This window comes from Musca domestica, unplaced genomic scaffold, assembly GCF_030504385.1.
Source record: "Musca domestica strain aabys unplaced genomic scaffold, Musca_domestica.polishedcontigs.V.1.1 56, whole genome shotgun sequence".
Taxonomy (NCBI): Eukaryota; Metazoa; Arthropoda; class Insecta; order Diptera; family Muscidae; genus Musca; species Musca domestica.
This window is the reverse complement of record NW_026712356.1, coordinates 1,284,189-1,300,442: the sequence shown is the minus strand read 5'-3', so window position 1 is coordinate 1,300,442 and position 16,254 is coordinate 1,284,189. Positions and strand designations below refer to the sequence as shown.

The following is a 16,254-nucleotide window of genomic DNA, read 5'->3' as shown; positions in this document are numbered from 1 at the left end:
AAACGGGAACCTATATAGACAATTTTATACCACAATAATTGTTATTTATTACGAGTCTTAAGTACTAAATTTGTAATAATTTACCGTTGTACCGTACCGTTGTATTTGGACGTAGACAAATCCGTGAAAATACGTGTTGAAAATAATCAAAATACCGAATATCGGGGGGAACGATATATGAGGGCTATACGAAAACGTAGAGCTATGTATAAAATGTTTCGCCACCGGAGCTGGAACCCATTACGAACTACAAATGACAATTTTTGGACAAATCCATAAAAAAATGTGGCTAAAACCATATACCGATGTATAGGGTGCTATACGAAAACGTCTGGGTCTATATGTTACGAAGGCTATACCAACACGTGGACCGATATATCTTATTTTCAATACCAACAATAAAAGTTGTTGTGCCAAATTTTGAAGCTCTATGTTAAACATTGTGGGCTGTATCGGACATCGTTAAATCAACTTAGAATTTTATGCTGATCATGAATATATATTCTTTATAGGAACTACCACGAATATCTGGGGATGTTACAAACGGAATGACAAAGTTAAAATACCATCCTTTTCAAGGTGGAGAGTATACACAACAGTAATAAAATCGCTAGGCGATATTAACAATCTGCTATTCATTACAGTCTTGATGGAGCAACTCTGATACTCTTAACTTAAGTATTTAACGTATTGTCAATTTTAAAATTGTCATCAACAAATAATAAAAAATATTTATATTTTCGGGAAACAACAAATTTCTACGAATTTTTAAATGACGGAAGATTATTTTTACAACTTTTCACTTTGCGGGTAGTTGCAGTCTATTTTGACAGAAAATACCCACTGCGTTAAAATTCCTAGAGACAATAATTAGTCTCGACCTTTTATTATGGCTGGTGAATTGCAAATATTTTATTCATTTTTATGTTTTAACAAGGGTAATTTTAAAATTATATACTCGGTGGAAAGTTACATGGCCACACACACACATAACAATTAGGTGGGAAAACAAAGAAACATAAAATGTCTTTGGCAAAAACTTACTGTTCCTTTTTGAGTTTTGTTTAGAAATTGTCATTCGCACATAATGGTTGCCATGGTATTCAGGGGGATAATACAGCAAAACCTCTCTTTAGAATATACTTTGATATTTTGCAAACTATTCTTATGACCTCCTCTATAAAGTTTGCACATATTACATTGTGTATTGTATGCACATCTCACATCAGCCCCAGGTGTGCAAAGAATGCAATGGTCTCACTGTATGCATATTTATACAGCATACTAATTTGAAATTTTAATTAAATCACACATCGTTACCATTGACAGTTACATGACGTTCATGCCCAATTATCTATTGTATAAAATTGGCCATATAATTAAACATAAATTGTATGGTCACATTTAATTTAATTAAATAAATGCAACACCATAGCCCATTGTTTTAATTTTACCCATAGATAGGTAGTGATGTCAAAAAATATCATTTTAAAAAATAATCGGTTTTAAAATACCATTTTCCGGTTACTACAAAAATGTGATATAATATGGTTTATCTATTCACCTTATAACACGAGAGCTTATTGAAATAGCCCCCATGCAAAGACAACTCCGAATTCAAGTATTTTTTATCTTTTGGCCATATTTTCAATTTAATTTAGCCAAACTGTGGCATTTTGAGTTCTTTTTATGGCCCTCTGAATTATGGAAACCAGGAGCATTTTATATATGGGCGATACTCCGAAACATAAACCTACATTTAAATTTATTGCGAAAAATATTGAGAAAAAAGTAAAATAAGGTGGACCATACCAAATAGTGAACCTACATGACACATTTTCTGTACCAATAATTCTGGATATAATCCAAAGATCTCTATTAAATTTCTAGGCTCTATCCAAAATATTTCTCTAACTATAGGGGTTATCTTTACATATGGTCAAAACTTCAGGGCGAGATAAAAAAAACTGCAGCAAAGTACAACCCCATAATTTTTACATTTTTTAATTTTATTGAATGAAAGCAAAAAATGTCGGAAATAGTATAAACTTATAGAATAAGTTTAGATGTGTTCAAATTAGTCACCTTTGGCACGAATTATGGACTTCAAACGGCCATTGAAACCGTCACACTCTGCCCGAATGTTGCTCTGCGGTATTTTGGCACATTCTCGGCGAAGCGCTTGTTTGAGGGAATCGACACTTTGGTATTTTTAAGTGCCAACCTTGCTTTCAAAATACTCCAGACACAATAGTCCATCGGATTGGTATCCGAAACGTTTGCGGCGCCAAGGCTTTAATACACCTTCCAGAATATTTTCGCGATAATATTCGTTATTTATTCTGATGCCACCATCCTGTTATGGCGCCCCACACCATCACCTTGGCCGGCGCTTGAATTCTGGTGGCCAACCGAAGGTGAACATTTTCAGCTGACCCTTTGGCAAGTAAACACGATCATTTTCTTTGTTTACAAACTGCTGGACAAAGAATGTTTTCTCATCGGAGAAAACCAAATTCGACATTTCACCTCTTTCGGCCAAGCGAATCAACTCTTTAGCTCTTTTGAGTCTATTTATACCCTACACCACAAGGTGGTCAGGGTATTATGTCTTTGTGCATTTGTTTGTAACAGGCAAAAGGAAACGAGATAGACCCATAGTTCCTTTTGATGATCTGCATAGAATCACATTCTGAGTCGATTTATACATGTCCGTCCGTCCGTCTGTCTGTCCGTCTGTCCATGCATTTTTGTAAAGTAAAAGTACAATTCGCATTTATTGCCCTATCCAGATGAAATTTTGTACAAATCATTTGTTTGGCCCAAGGACGAACCCTATTGAAATTGGGATAATCGGTCAAAATTTAGATATAGCTCCCATATATATCTTCGTCCGATTTGCCGTTTATTGTGCACCAAACGTGTAATATCGGTCCGAATAATATGGAATTTTGCACGTACGATCAGATTGGACCTGAAAATAAGTATGCCAAATTTGATCGAAATCGGTTCAGATATAGCTATAGCTCCCATATATATTGTTCATCCGTTTTGTTATTTTTGTCCTCCGCAGCCGTAGTATGCACTCTGTAACAACAATATTTGGGGAAATATATCAAATACAGCTCAGAAATACATTTGCTAAATTGTATCGAGATCGGTTCAGATTTGGATATAGTTTCATATATAACTTCGTCAGATATACATTTTATTGTGCACCAAACGTCTAATATTTGCACAAATGGGATGAAATTTGGCACTTACGACCGAATTAAGTCTAGAAACTAGTATGTCAAATTTGGTGAAGATCGGTTCAGATATAACTATAGCTCCCATATATAACAACGATATTCAGGGAAATATATCAAATACAGCTCAGAAATATCTTTGCCAAATTTTATCGAGATCGGTTCCGATTTGGATATAGCTCCCATATATATTTTTATCCGATTTCAAATTAATTGTGCACCAAATGGGCAATACAAGTCCGAATTTATGCTTCGGCATATTTAGTCCTTTGAACTTTAAATTATAACTATAATCATATCGTGTATGATTGAATTCTCCCATAAAAACTTTTAATTGTTATGCGGAGATCTACTAAATTTGCAAAGTGGTGTAGGGTATCATAAATTCGGCCCCTCCCGACTTTAAGACTTTCTTTACTAGTTTCTTTATGTTGCGGTGTAAGCACTTGCACTTTTTGGAATTTCAATGGATTTACTAATACCATAAAAGTAGCTAAGAATAGATGGCTATAACAAGACATGACATAGACTATTTTCCGTCATAGATTGTAGTACCCATTTATAACTTCAAATTCGAAAATTTAAACAATTCCGGTGAATCGCGTCTTTTTTAAATCATCAAATACCGAAAGCTACTGAAAATTAAAAAAAAAGGAAATATTGCTTCTTTTTCGATCTTGGTTACTTTCATGGTACAATGAAGAGAAGGTAGGCTAACTTTGAAAAAATTGCAAGTATAGAGGTCTACCTGTTTGGCTTGTAATGTCAGAATTAGTATCAAAACAATAAAAAATCAAACAACTTGTTGCATTTATTTTGAATAAATAATTGAAAAACGCGATAACTGAATGAAAGATCAAAACTTCTTTTCAAATCATAGTACATCTCTAAAGGATTATTTCGCTACAAAAACTCTAGATTTTGTCGATACATACGTTGAAACAAACATTTTGAAAACACCCGAATTTGAATATTTTCTGAACCACTTTTTTGTTATTGAAAAGAAAACACATACATAAACAAATAAAGATGACATATTAAGCCAAGAAAGTAAAAAAAATTGAAATCATATGGTAGTTCTGCCCTACCTTGAATTCATTGTACCATGGTTACTTTGCGATGTAAACTTTCACACCTATTTTCATAATTTGCTCGATTTTTCCAGTACTTTTTTTGTGCTGCACATTTTTATTATTATTACAAAATATAAGGTTCAAGGTTTGTACATAACCGGTTCCAATTCTCTACCTTTTTCCATCACAAAGCAAAATATAATTTTTTTAACACAGAAATGTTATAATTAGCAAATTAAATATTATAGTTTTTTTTTTTTTTTGTTAAAAATAAGTGAACCGATTATTTTCATGGCATGTTAGAGAATAAAACTATTTAATGTTTTAAAAGCAATGAAATGTTTATTTAATTTTCGTACACACATTCATGCATACTTTACAAAAACTGCGAAAAAATGTCTAACCGCAGATACATTGCTGGAATTGTTTGTTTTAATTTTGTTGTTTCAGCACATTACACTAATATGCCAAAACAAATTGTTTATTGTTTTCCCATTATTTTTATATGACACCCTACAAATCGTAACGATGAGTATAATATACGGAATTATAAGTTGCGTACTTACAGGAAATGGCTTACATCTCCTATAACCGTAATAATGGAAATCCCACCTGATTGTCTACTTTGAGTAGGATCGGGAATAACCAATAGTCGGCCGTTAAGTGGTGTGCATAATTTTTATTCCCATGTATTTTTTTGGAGAAATAATTCTCATTCACTTGGTTGTATGGAAAACGGTGATTCAGAAGTCAATTTTCCTTTAGAAACACCCGCCATTTCGTCAGTAGTTTTTCTTGGGAGCAACAGTTTTTATACCCTCCGCCATACTTTGTGCTTTTGTTGGTAACAGGCAAAGGGAAACGAAATAGATCTATAGTTACCTTTGATGATCTTCATAGAATCACATTCTGAGTCGATTTTTGCATGTCGGCCCGTCCGTATCTAGCTCCATGTATTTTTATGAACAAAGTATAGGCCGTATTTATTGTCCGATTGAGATTAAACTTTCTACAAATCATTTGTTTGGCTGAAGAACGAACCCAATTTAAATTGGCAAGAATCTATCCAAATAGCTCCCATATATAGCTTCGTTCGATTTCAATTTTATTCGGTACCTTATGCATTACATTCGTCCAAATGGGATTTATTTCAAAATACCGATCGAATTCAGCGTAGAAGCATATACTTCAAATGTGGCGAAAATTTGTTCCGATATGGCTAGCCCCTCATACATATATATGTTTCATCCGATTTGGCGTTTATTTTCTGATAATGTTTTACCAGATATCAGATACAGCTGAGAACTGCCTCTGCCAAATTTTATGGAGATCGGTTCAGATTTAGATATAGCTTCCATATATTTTTTCAACCGATTTCACTGTTATTCTGCATCAAATGGAGCGGATTTTGGCACATTGAACCGAATGTTTTCATTTGGTGAGACACGGTTCCCATATATCTAAAGCTCCGTACCCTCAGAAACACAGGAGGGATTCAATAAAACGTGCCTCACCGAAATAACTATATTAGACCTTAGGTCTCTTTAACCCAAATCCAGTGCAGGACATCGATCCAGGGGTGTTCTTCTGTCTGTCTTTGTGGCTGGCTGGTGCACTCTCGTAGGGAGTATCCGATTCGGTCCAAACTTGGTACATCGTAATATTAGTATCAAACTTAGATCGAGTTTGTAGATGGACTATATCGGTCCATTCCTTCTAGTACCAAAGGATCAACATTTCTCTTAACGCTTTTAAAATGTGAATTAAGAATCGAATTGTCTTGAATGTTCGCCTATCACAACATTTCTAAGAACTTTAGGTCTGATATGAAGATGGGATAGGTCGGAGAACTAATTCCGGTACCTCCCCCACAAAAGGTCAACATTTTGAATACTAAAATCTCTCATTCAACGAAAAATGAGTATCCGATTCCATTCAAACCCGGCACGTGCCAATATTCCTATCAACACAAGATAAGGTGTGAAATCCAATGATGATTTTCCAAGAAACTAAAAAATAGTGTAGGGCATAACATAGTTTACCCCACCAGCCGACAATAGCCTTTCATTATTTGTTTACATTTCAGCAAGTCAAACAACATTTAATTTGTGGGCAAATCTTTTGTTAAGCTCCCTCTAAATTATAACAATAACAAAATTGAAAATTTGACGTATTATCACCCAGCTGTTGATGTTTCACTTTGGCTAGCTGTCAGATCAATGATTGATTTTGTCAGCTATGAACGAAAGGTGGTATTGCGGTTTTTTAGTCGATGAGTGTTCTTGAGTGTAGTAAAAAAAAAAAAAACAAAAGCAAACAACAAACGGTGACGTATTGTATCTATCACTGAGTTGTCAATAATTTTGGCGCCTCTTAATTTCATTTGATTTAATTACATTTCAGCACCATAAGTGTTTAAGAAATGTTGCAAATATTTCGAGTAATTAAGTATGGCAGTATTTATAAAATGATAATTAATTACTCAATTAGAGTTGAGTTAAAGCTGAGCTGAACTAAAGGCTTGTCTGTTTATTTTAAGTAATTTTTTTAAATAATTTATTGTGAAATATGAAATAATAACAATAATTTAATCTTAATTATATGGTAATTTCTTTAATACATACCTTAAAGATTTAAAAGATAGAGCTGTAATAAAAAAGATAAGTATGATTTATTGGAAGTTGATCATATATATGGTATATTGTCATAAGTATATAGACTTTAATAAATATTGCAATACTACTATTTATAATTAGAACTTAGAAAATCATGTCTAAAAATTTTATCGAATTTCGAACTGTAAATGCGTAAAATTTCATGAGAAGTAAAATCGATAGGGAAGCGTATCGATAGCAAAAAGCAGACGTATAGTTTGTTACATTAGAAGCTGTAATTTTACATTTCGGGGTTTTATTGTTTTTTATACCCTCCACCATAGTATAGAGGGTATATTAAGTTTGTCATTTCGTTTGTAACACCTCGAAATATACATTTTAGCCCCCAAAGTATATATATTCTTGATCAGCATGAAATTCTATGTCGATTTAACGATGTCCGTCCGTCTGTGGAAATCACTCTAGCTTCCGAACGAAATGAAGTAAGTTGATAAAAATTTGCTCAAATGTGTATTATGTCTGCAGGACTTTTGGTATTGAAAATGGGTCATGTAGGTCCACGTTTTGGTATAGCCCTCATATAACGGTACCTCCCAATATTCGGTATTTTGTGCAGGCTTATGACAAAAGTTGTCTATGCAGATCCACGTCGTCGTATAGACCCTAATATACGGCTACATTCAGTATTTTTCAGATTTTAAGAAAATTTTTAATGGATTTTAATTTTTTTAAAAATTGCCAAATTTGTTCCAAGTGGTGGGAGGAATTCAAAGTTCGGCCCGGCCTAACTTACAGTTTTTTTACTTGTTTTAATTTTCAATTATTTTTAGGATAACCGATTTGGCCAAAACTTAAGTATTTAATCTACGTACTTTTTTATAACTTCAATTATTTCCCTTTTAATATTGATTTCAATTTTTTATTTATTTTTTTTTTTTATAAAAAGTTTTTGGAATAAAAAATCGGAATGTATATATAAGAAGTTTTTATAAATTGTTATACCCTACACCACAAGATGGTCAGGGTATTACGTCTTTGTGCATTTCTTTGTAACATGCAAAAGGAAACCAACGTATAGAATCACATTCTGAGTCGATTTATGCATGTCCGTCCGTTCGTCTGTCCATGTATTTTTGTAAGCAAAGTACAGATCGCATTTATTGCCCGATCCAGATGAAGTTTTGTACAAATCATTTGTTTGGCACCAAACGCGTAATATCAGCCTAAATAGTATGGAATTTTTCACATACGACCAAATTAGGCCTGAAAATAAGTATGCCAAATTTGATCGAACTCGGTTCAAATATAGCTATAGTTTCCATATATATTGTTCATCCGATTTGTTATTTTTGTTATCCGCAGCCGCAATATGCATTCTGTAACAACAATGTTCGGAGAAATTTATCAAATACAGCTCAGAATACAGAATAATTTTTATCGAGGTCGGTTCAGATTTGAATATAGGTCCCATATATAACATCGTCCGATTTGCTTTTATAGTGTGCATTGTATAAAAAATATCACAAAATATTACAGGTATTCTTAAAAGCCATTCTGAATTGGTGATAGTTATTAAAATCTTTATTTGCCTCATTTATTTTTTTTTTTATTTTAATAAAATATAAAATTTTTGCATTCCGTACCTTTTTATAGCGAATAATTAGTTTTGGCATGTCGGTAGAATGTTTCAGAGTTTTAAAGGGATGGCGTGTGAGCAGTTTTTAGGAAAGAAGTAATAACAAAGACATAGAAGTGTAAAGATAGGACAAGACAGAGCCAAAATATGGCAACCCTGTGAAAATACGTCTGTTGTTACGATATCATAACAACATAGCTACAAATGTTAACTGATTTAAACCGCTATGGCAATATGCAAATTTTTGGAAGGTCTATGGAATAAAATTGTAAGACCAAAATATTGGATTTTTCAAATTTTTATTTGTTATTCTTTTCTGTAATTGTGGTTTTTATAATAACATGTCTCTGCCATCAGCTGTTGCTCTATGTATTGTAGACACAAACCATTGGCTCAAAATGCATTTTGTCTAGTCTTTACCATTTTAGGTCTTTGGTAATAACTCCCTTACTCTCTGAAATATCAGTTTTCCTACAGTTTTTGTAGGAAAAATAACAAAACAGACCTAATCCTATCTATCTAACAAAAAAATGTTCCATAATCGCTCTCAGTTTTTGAGAAATGATTATAGTGTTGTTGTGTCTGCTTGTGTGCTGGTCTAATTCATTTAAGTTTTTCCAATCATTTACAATATTGGTGTCTTTGGAAGCCAATTACAACTTTTTATTCTGACTTATTTTTATATCCTCCACCATGCATAGTATGAGCATAGGGTATATTAAGTTCGTGATTCCGTATATAAATCATCTATTAATAATTTTCGACCTAACAAAGTATATATGTTCTTGATCAGTATAAAATTCTAAGACTAAGATTAAGTCCGATATTCGGTATTCCATTTTTCAATGGAATTGTCTGAAATTCTACTCAAGGTGCTCTTTCCGAATTTAAGCCCTGGAAAAGAATTGTCTATATAGGTCTAACATATCCTCATATATCCCTTATATAACGGCAATCCCGATATTCGGTATCTAGATGATTTTAGCCAAAATTTCAATTTAATTTTCTGTAAATCCCAACCAGGAGTTCTTTTTGAGTACTTTGCCGCTGACGTAAAATAAAAAAACGACTTTCATTTGAGCTATATTTTTAGTTGTTTTTTTTTTTTTTTTTTTTTAATTTTTCTAGTTCATTCAAAATGGTTTACTTTTTACTTTTTTACCTGTCTTGGGTAACTTAGTTTCTATTTGTTTGTTATGAAAACTCTTAAAAAGTTTAAATATCCGGGAGTGAAAAATGGTTTGATCAGGTCAATATGCTTGAAATTTCGCTTATAAATACTCCACAAATAAATACGCTACAAATCATCCCTTCAGCTCGTCGGCTATTAAAAAAAATAATTCTTCACCTTGTCTTTAATATTTTAATTAATATTCCCATTAGCTATTCTTTAAAGACTCTCTTCAGCTTGTCCATAAAATCACTTGATAAATCGTCCATTAAATCTCTTCCAGTTAGTCTAAAGACATTCGACGGATTTTCTATTGCTGGCAATATCCTTCATACCCAATGTCACTACTCTGCAACCGTATTCAATTTGTGCGGTTTTCCCCACACCATGTCCCGTAAATTGCATGTTGAACGAAATCTTGCCATCAAATTAATTAATATTACGCCATTATGCATTCATTGAACTATAAAACCTGTGTGCATAATGCGAGTGACCAGATGTCATGTTTGCATGACAGGTTACGACTTTAATTAATGTTGTTCCGCGTGGTAGAACATAACGTTATTAATGGCTATTTTAACGGATATTGCAACAATGTCCGTTTCAATTGGATTTGTTGAATGCAGAAAAACGTTCTGCAGAATATTGAAAGACTTATGAGAAATTAAATTTTGTAATTGATATTTCAATATTTATCAAATTATAATTAAAGTACAAGTGATTAAATATTCGCTTTGTATTTTGGGGTTAATGAACGCTGATAAAATGCATTATGACATTTATTTTGCACCTTCATAATTTGCGTACTCACGATATTTCACATAATTGAATTGTCAAAATTATCATAGGAAGTATCGAAAACATAAACAATGCAATTAGTTAATAATATTAATTTGTCAATTATATCTTTCTTTTTTTGTAAACGGTAGTAGAAGTGGTAGTTTGTCAAAATTTATCACGCTTATTAAATTAGTATTTAATCGGATTATTTGTGACAAAGGTGGCAGCAGCACTTTAAAATTGACACTCCAACCATTGTTGTTGGCTGTTCCTTTTTTTAACGAAATGAATTGGCAAAAAGTCTGTAGGTTTCAATTTTTCGATGCAGTATTTATGAAGTCGAGTGTTTGCAGAACAATACAAATGTAGCTGAAAAATTAGGCAGACAATGGAAATTTATGCAGACAATGTTCAGTAGCTGGTTGTCGAAATATAATGGCAACAACAACATTTTTAATAATACCAGGTATTTAAATATTCAATTAGAGTAGCTATTAATATGCAACCATGTGGCGGTCATTGCCTGGGAAATTTATGATAGACTCAGACTTAGGGTTAAGGGTTATGCATTATTTGATACGGTTTAAATCCCACAAGTCTTTGGACCAACCAACTTCAGGATATTTGATAATTAAGTGTTACAAAAATAATTTTGTGTATTTTTTTCTACTCTCCACCATATAGTATGACAGAAAATTGCCAATACAGGTCCACATCTTCGTATTGCTCCCATATAACTGTACCTTTCTATATTCGATATTTTGACAATTCAATCACACTTTTTACCAAAATTATTTAAAATTCTGAATTTTGAGTTCACAATTATCTCAAACTTAGTATATGTCCTAACTGTAACACCTGATATTCGAAATTCTTATACCCGCCACCATACATAGTATGGAGGGTATATTAAGTTTGTCATTCCGTTTGTAACACCTCGAAATATACATTTTAGTCGCCACAAAAAAAAAAAAAAAAAAATATATATATATATATATATATATATATATATATATATATATATATATATATATATATATATATATATATATATATATATATATATATATATATATACTAGCTGAACCCGGTGCGCTTCGCTACCCCTTTTGATTTTATATGCATTCAAAATTTTACTTACGAATATATGTAAATAAAAATTAAAAAAAAATTATTGCGCTACTTTAATGCATAAATAAACAAAGCCATTAGAAAAGCAGTAACATGACATACATACACAAAGGGTTTGTCCTTCGGATTTATTTATTTCATAGCAAATACCAAGGGTGCAGTAAACTGCAATCTTTTGAAGTTGAGTGGCGTTTCTATTGCAATTAGTGAATTCGAGATAGCAACATACTTCGGCGTAATAAGCGTATTTCAAATCAATTGTTGTGTTATTTTTTAGTGTTAGCCTAAGTCGTTGTGGGTCAATGGTTCTTATTAAAATCATATCCCAATGTGATCCGATTTAAATATAATTTTAAAAAAATTACTTTTATATCCAAATATAAACCGGTTTTAATATAATTTGACTAATTTATTTTCTAATCAAAATCCCGTTACATATTCCAAATTTCTTTGGAATCGAACATACATATCGTGTATGGTGCATAAAATACATGAAATCGGTCGAAAATATATATAAGAGCTATATCCAAATCTGAACCGATTTTAATATAATTTGACAAATGTATATTTGTTTTAATTTCCGCTACACATTCCAAATTTCATTTAAATTAGAGATACATAGCATGTTTGGTGCATCAAATAGATGAAATCGGTCGAAAATATAAATAGGAGCTATATCCAAATCTGAACCGATTTCAATTTAATTCGACAAATTCATTTTGGCTCCCAATTTCGTTACTTATTTTAAATTTCATTAAAATTGGAAATACATATCGTGTTTGGTCCACCAAATACATGAAATCGGCCGAAAATGTATATGGGAGCTATATCCAAATCTGAACCGATTTCAATATAATTTGGGTAATCAATCAATAAAATCTATCACACATTTCAAATTTCATTGAAATTGGGGATACGTAGCGTGTTTGGTGCATCAAATGCTTGAAATCGGCTATATATATATATATATATATATATATATATATATATATATATATATATATATATATAAAAAATGTGGAATATCGAATATCGGGTGCTACTGTTATATGTGGACTATATGATATCGTGGACCTATATAGATAATTCTCTTTCAATGAATAAAGTACTCACAAGGAACTCGTTGTGCGCATTTTCAGACTATTCCATTGGAAAATGTGGCTAAAATCATCAAAATACCGAATATCGGGGGATACCGTTATATGGGGTTTATACGATATTTTGGACCTATATGGACAATTCCCTTTCAGGGGGCAAAGAGCTCAAAAAGAACTTCTCGTGTATTTTCAGACTATTCTATTAAAAAGTGTGGCTAAAATCATCAAAATACAGAATATCTGGGGTACAGTTATATGGGGGCTATACGATATCGTGGACCGATATAGCCCATCTTCGAACTTGACTTGCCTGCAGGCAAAAGAGAGATCTGGGCAAAATTTTAGCTTTTATCTTAATTCGTTTAGCCTGTAGCGTGATTACAACAGACGGACAGACAGAGCTAAATCGTCTTAGAATTTTACGCTGATCAAGAATATATATACACTTTTTGGGTCTAAAATGATTATTTCGATGAGTTACAGACGGAATGACGAACATAATATACCCTCCATACTATGTATGGTGGAGGTTATAAAAACAATAAACAAATTTTCAGTCAAATTAAATGTTGTAATCGCAATAACAACCAGTAAAGAAAGTCTTAAAGTCTGGCGGGGCATCTTATGATACCCTACACTATTTGGGTTAATATTAAAATTTGGTGCACAACAAAAGGCAATCGGATGACGATATAAATGAGAGCTATATCCAAATATGAAACGAACTCGATAAAATTTGGAAAAGGCATTTCTGAGCTGTATTTGATGTATTTTCCCAAATATTGTTGTTACGGAGTGCATATTACGGCTATGGAGGAGAAATTTAACAAAAATCTACAACAATGACAAAACACCATAAATTTTATATTTTTGTCAAATTTTATTGAATGAAAACAAAAAATATCGGAGATAGCATCAAATTTTAGAATACGTTTAGATTTGTTCGAATTGGTCACCTTTGACACGGCCTTCAAACGGCCAATGAAACCGCTGTCCGAATGTTGCTCTGCGGTATTTTGGCCCATTCCTGGTGAAGCGCCTGCTTGATGTGATCGACACTTTGGTATTTTTTAGTGACAACCTTGCTTTCCAAAATAATAGTCTAACGGATTGGTATCCAGAGATTTTGGTGGTCCTTGTGCTCTGGAAATGTGCGATGGTGTTGAGTCCTGTTGGAATGTCCTAGGTCTGCGGCTAAAATGTTTGCGTGCCCAAGGCTTTAATACACCCTCCAGAATATTTTCGCCATAATATTAGGCCTTTATTCTGATGCCACGATCGATTAATACGAGCGGAGAGCGACCATCGGCTGTTATGACGGCCCACACCATCACCATGGCCGTCACTTAAGTTCTGGTGGACCACCGAAGTTGCACATTTTCAGCTGACCTCTTTAGCAAGTAAACACGATCATATTGTTTGTTTACAAACTGCTGGACAACGAATGTTTTCTCATTGCAGGAAACCAAATTCGGCAGTTCACCACTTTCGGCCAAGCGAAACAACTCTTAAGCTTTTTTGAGTCTAGTTTCCTTGTTTTGCGGTGTAAGTTCTTGCTCTTTTTGGAATTTCAATGGCTTACCCCGAGCTCATTTTTCAATATTTGCCGAATGGAATATTGCGATATGTTCAGCTCACGAGCCATTCTTCGGCCCCTGCGACGCGGGTTTCGATCAAGTCGCTTCTTTACTTTTCGAACCATTTCTGCTGATGTTGCAGTTTTTTCCGTTCACTTCCTTGGCATCGGGCTACGATACCAGTATCACGGTAACGAGCGATGGTACGAGGCACAAAATTTTATTAACATTTATATGCTGGAGTGCTCTAACGATAGCCACTTGTGGTTTTCCAGCCAAATATAAATAAATCACACTATCACCAAGAATAACTTTTTTTCTGGAAATTTCTCACCAAAATGCTTTTTGTCGCTTGTAAATAATGTAATAAGCTGTCACTGGGATAAATTAAACAGCTGTAGGACGAGTGGATTAGAAATGACAGCAGTCTGAACTTGGTTGTACCATCTAGTTCTTTTCGCATAATTATGGTACATATTTCCGAAACCACTTCCATATGTCCCGGCTATACATGAACAGCGACCCTAATACTCAATTTAGTACTTTTTAGTACAACAAGTACTTAGAATTGTAATATTAACTCAAATAGGATGGATTTTGATGAATATCGATTTCTAATCCGTGAAATTTAGAAGAAATCGATTCAAAGGAGGATATATGTCCCATATATTAGCGTTTTTTTGCCTCTAAATTATAACTGCTTTAGAGCCATAATACGTAGTAGTATACCTCGTGAGTTTATCTTATACATCGCTATCATAATTTCCACTTACTTTATCCAACCATCGCTGATATATGACTATTCATTATCCTCAAAGCATTCGTCACACTTGACTAAGTACCTCAACACCCTGCCCTATAAATATGTAAGAGATAATTTTAAATTCTAAAAAAAATGTAACAATTAAAATGACAGAATGCTGTATGCAATATTCTGCCATTCCAAATCAGTTATTTATGTAATGCAATGCAACACTTGTTGCTCTTATGTGAGTGTAATTTGACATTTGCATTTTTGACGTCAAACATTTGTATTTGTTTGAAATGCAAAAAAAACATTAACACTTGCAAAAATGATTAAAAAGCGATATAATTAATAGTTACCAGCAAATTTATATATATAATTAATATTATCATTGTTCAATTACAATGGGTGTGTTTGAAATATACATTTACTATCACCATTTCGGAGCGGTCATTAATTTTCACATTACTCTGAACTATAATTTTTACATGAATCCGTCAACAGCTTGCCATAACAATGGCATTCATTTAATGGTAAAAGGAAATATGGATTATTAATTGAGGGCTATTTCCATACAAATTAAATCTTGTGCCAATCTTATTTATAGTTTGCCAATTACACCTCCTTAACTTAATTCCAACAAAAAATGTAGTGTAAATTATTAAAATGGAGTGTTGAAGATGATAACACTAGGACTGCCACTACTTTCGGAACTTGGCAGAGTTTAAAGTCATAAAAAACATGTAAGCAAAGGCTATGGTCGTGCGGGGACGACAATGTGATACCCTACAAACACTACAATATGTTAGAAGCTCCCTTATGTCGAAATCCATTTTGGAAGATTTCGCTTTTGAAATTATGTCATAGAGCACTGTCCACTTGCCCAACATTTACGCACTCCATCGTGTTGTTAGTTGTTATATTTTTAATTTCGCCTGTAAGCTATTTTCAGCGTTTCGGTAGAATGGAAATGTTGGTATTTTTATCTCACAAAAATAGTGGTTCATTCTACCCGCTGTCATAAACTCTAACTTCGTGCGAGATTTCGTGTTCTTTGGTTTCTATTTGTGACCTTTATAACGGCTGCAAAATCAGGAACATTTTAAGTTCTTGGTCCAACTTCAACCCCTAAATATATTGCGGACATCTTTAAAAACAAAAGACCTAGCCTTTCTGAGTAT

The 16,254-nt window shown here is 33.0% G+C and overlaps 1 protein-coding gene across 3 annotated transcripts in view; it reads right to left on the bottom strand.

Annotated features, from left to right (window-relative positions):
- Window positions 1-16,254, bottom strand: part of LOC101895265 (arylalkylamine N-acetyltransferase 1) — a 125,199-nt gene that overhangs the window by 37,111 nt on the left and 71,834 nt on the right. For all 3 annotated transcript variants that reach the window (XM_059128595.1, XM_059128596.1, XM_059128597.1), the window contains exon 2: window positions 6,946-6,967. The gene's annotated coding sequence lies outside the window, so the exon portion shown is untranslated. The remainder of the gene's footprint in view (window positions 1-6,945; window positions 6,968-16,254) is intronic.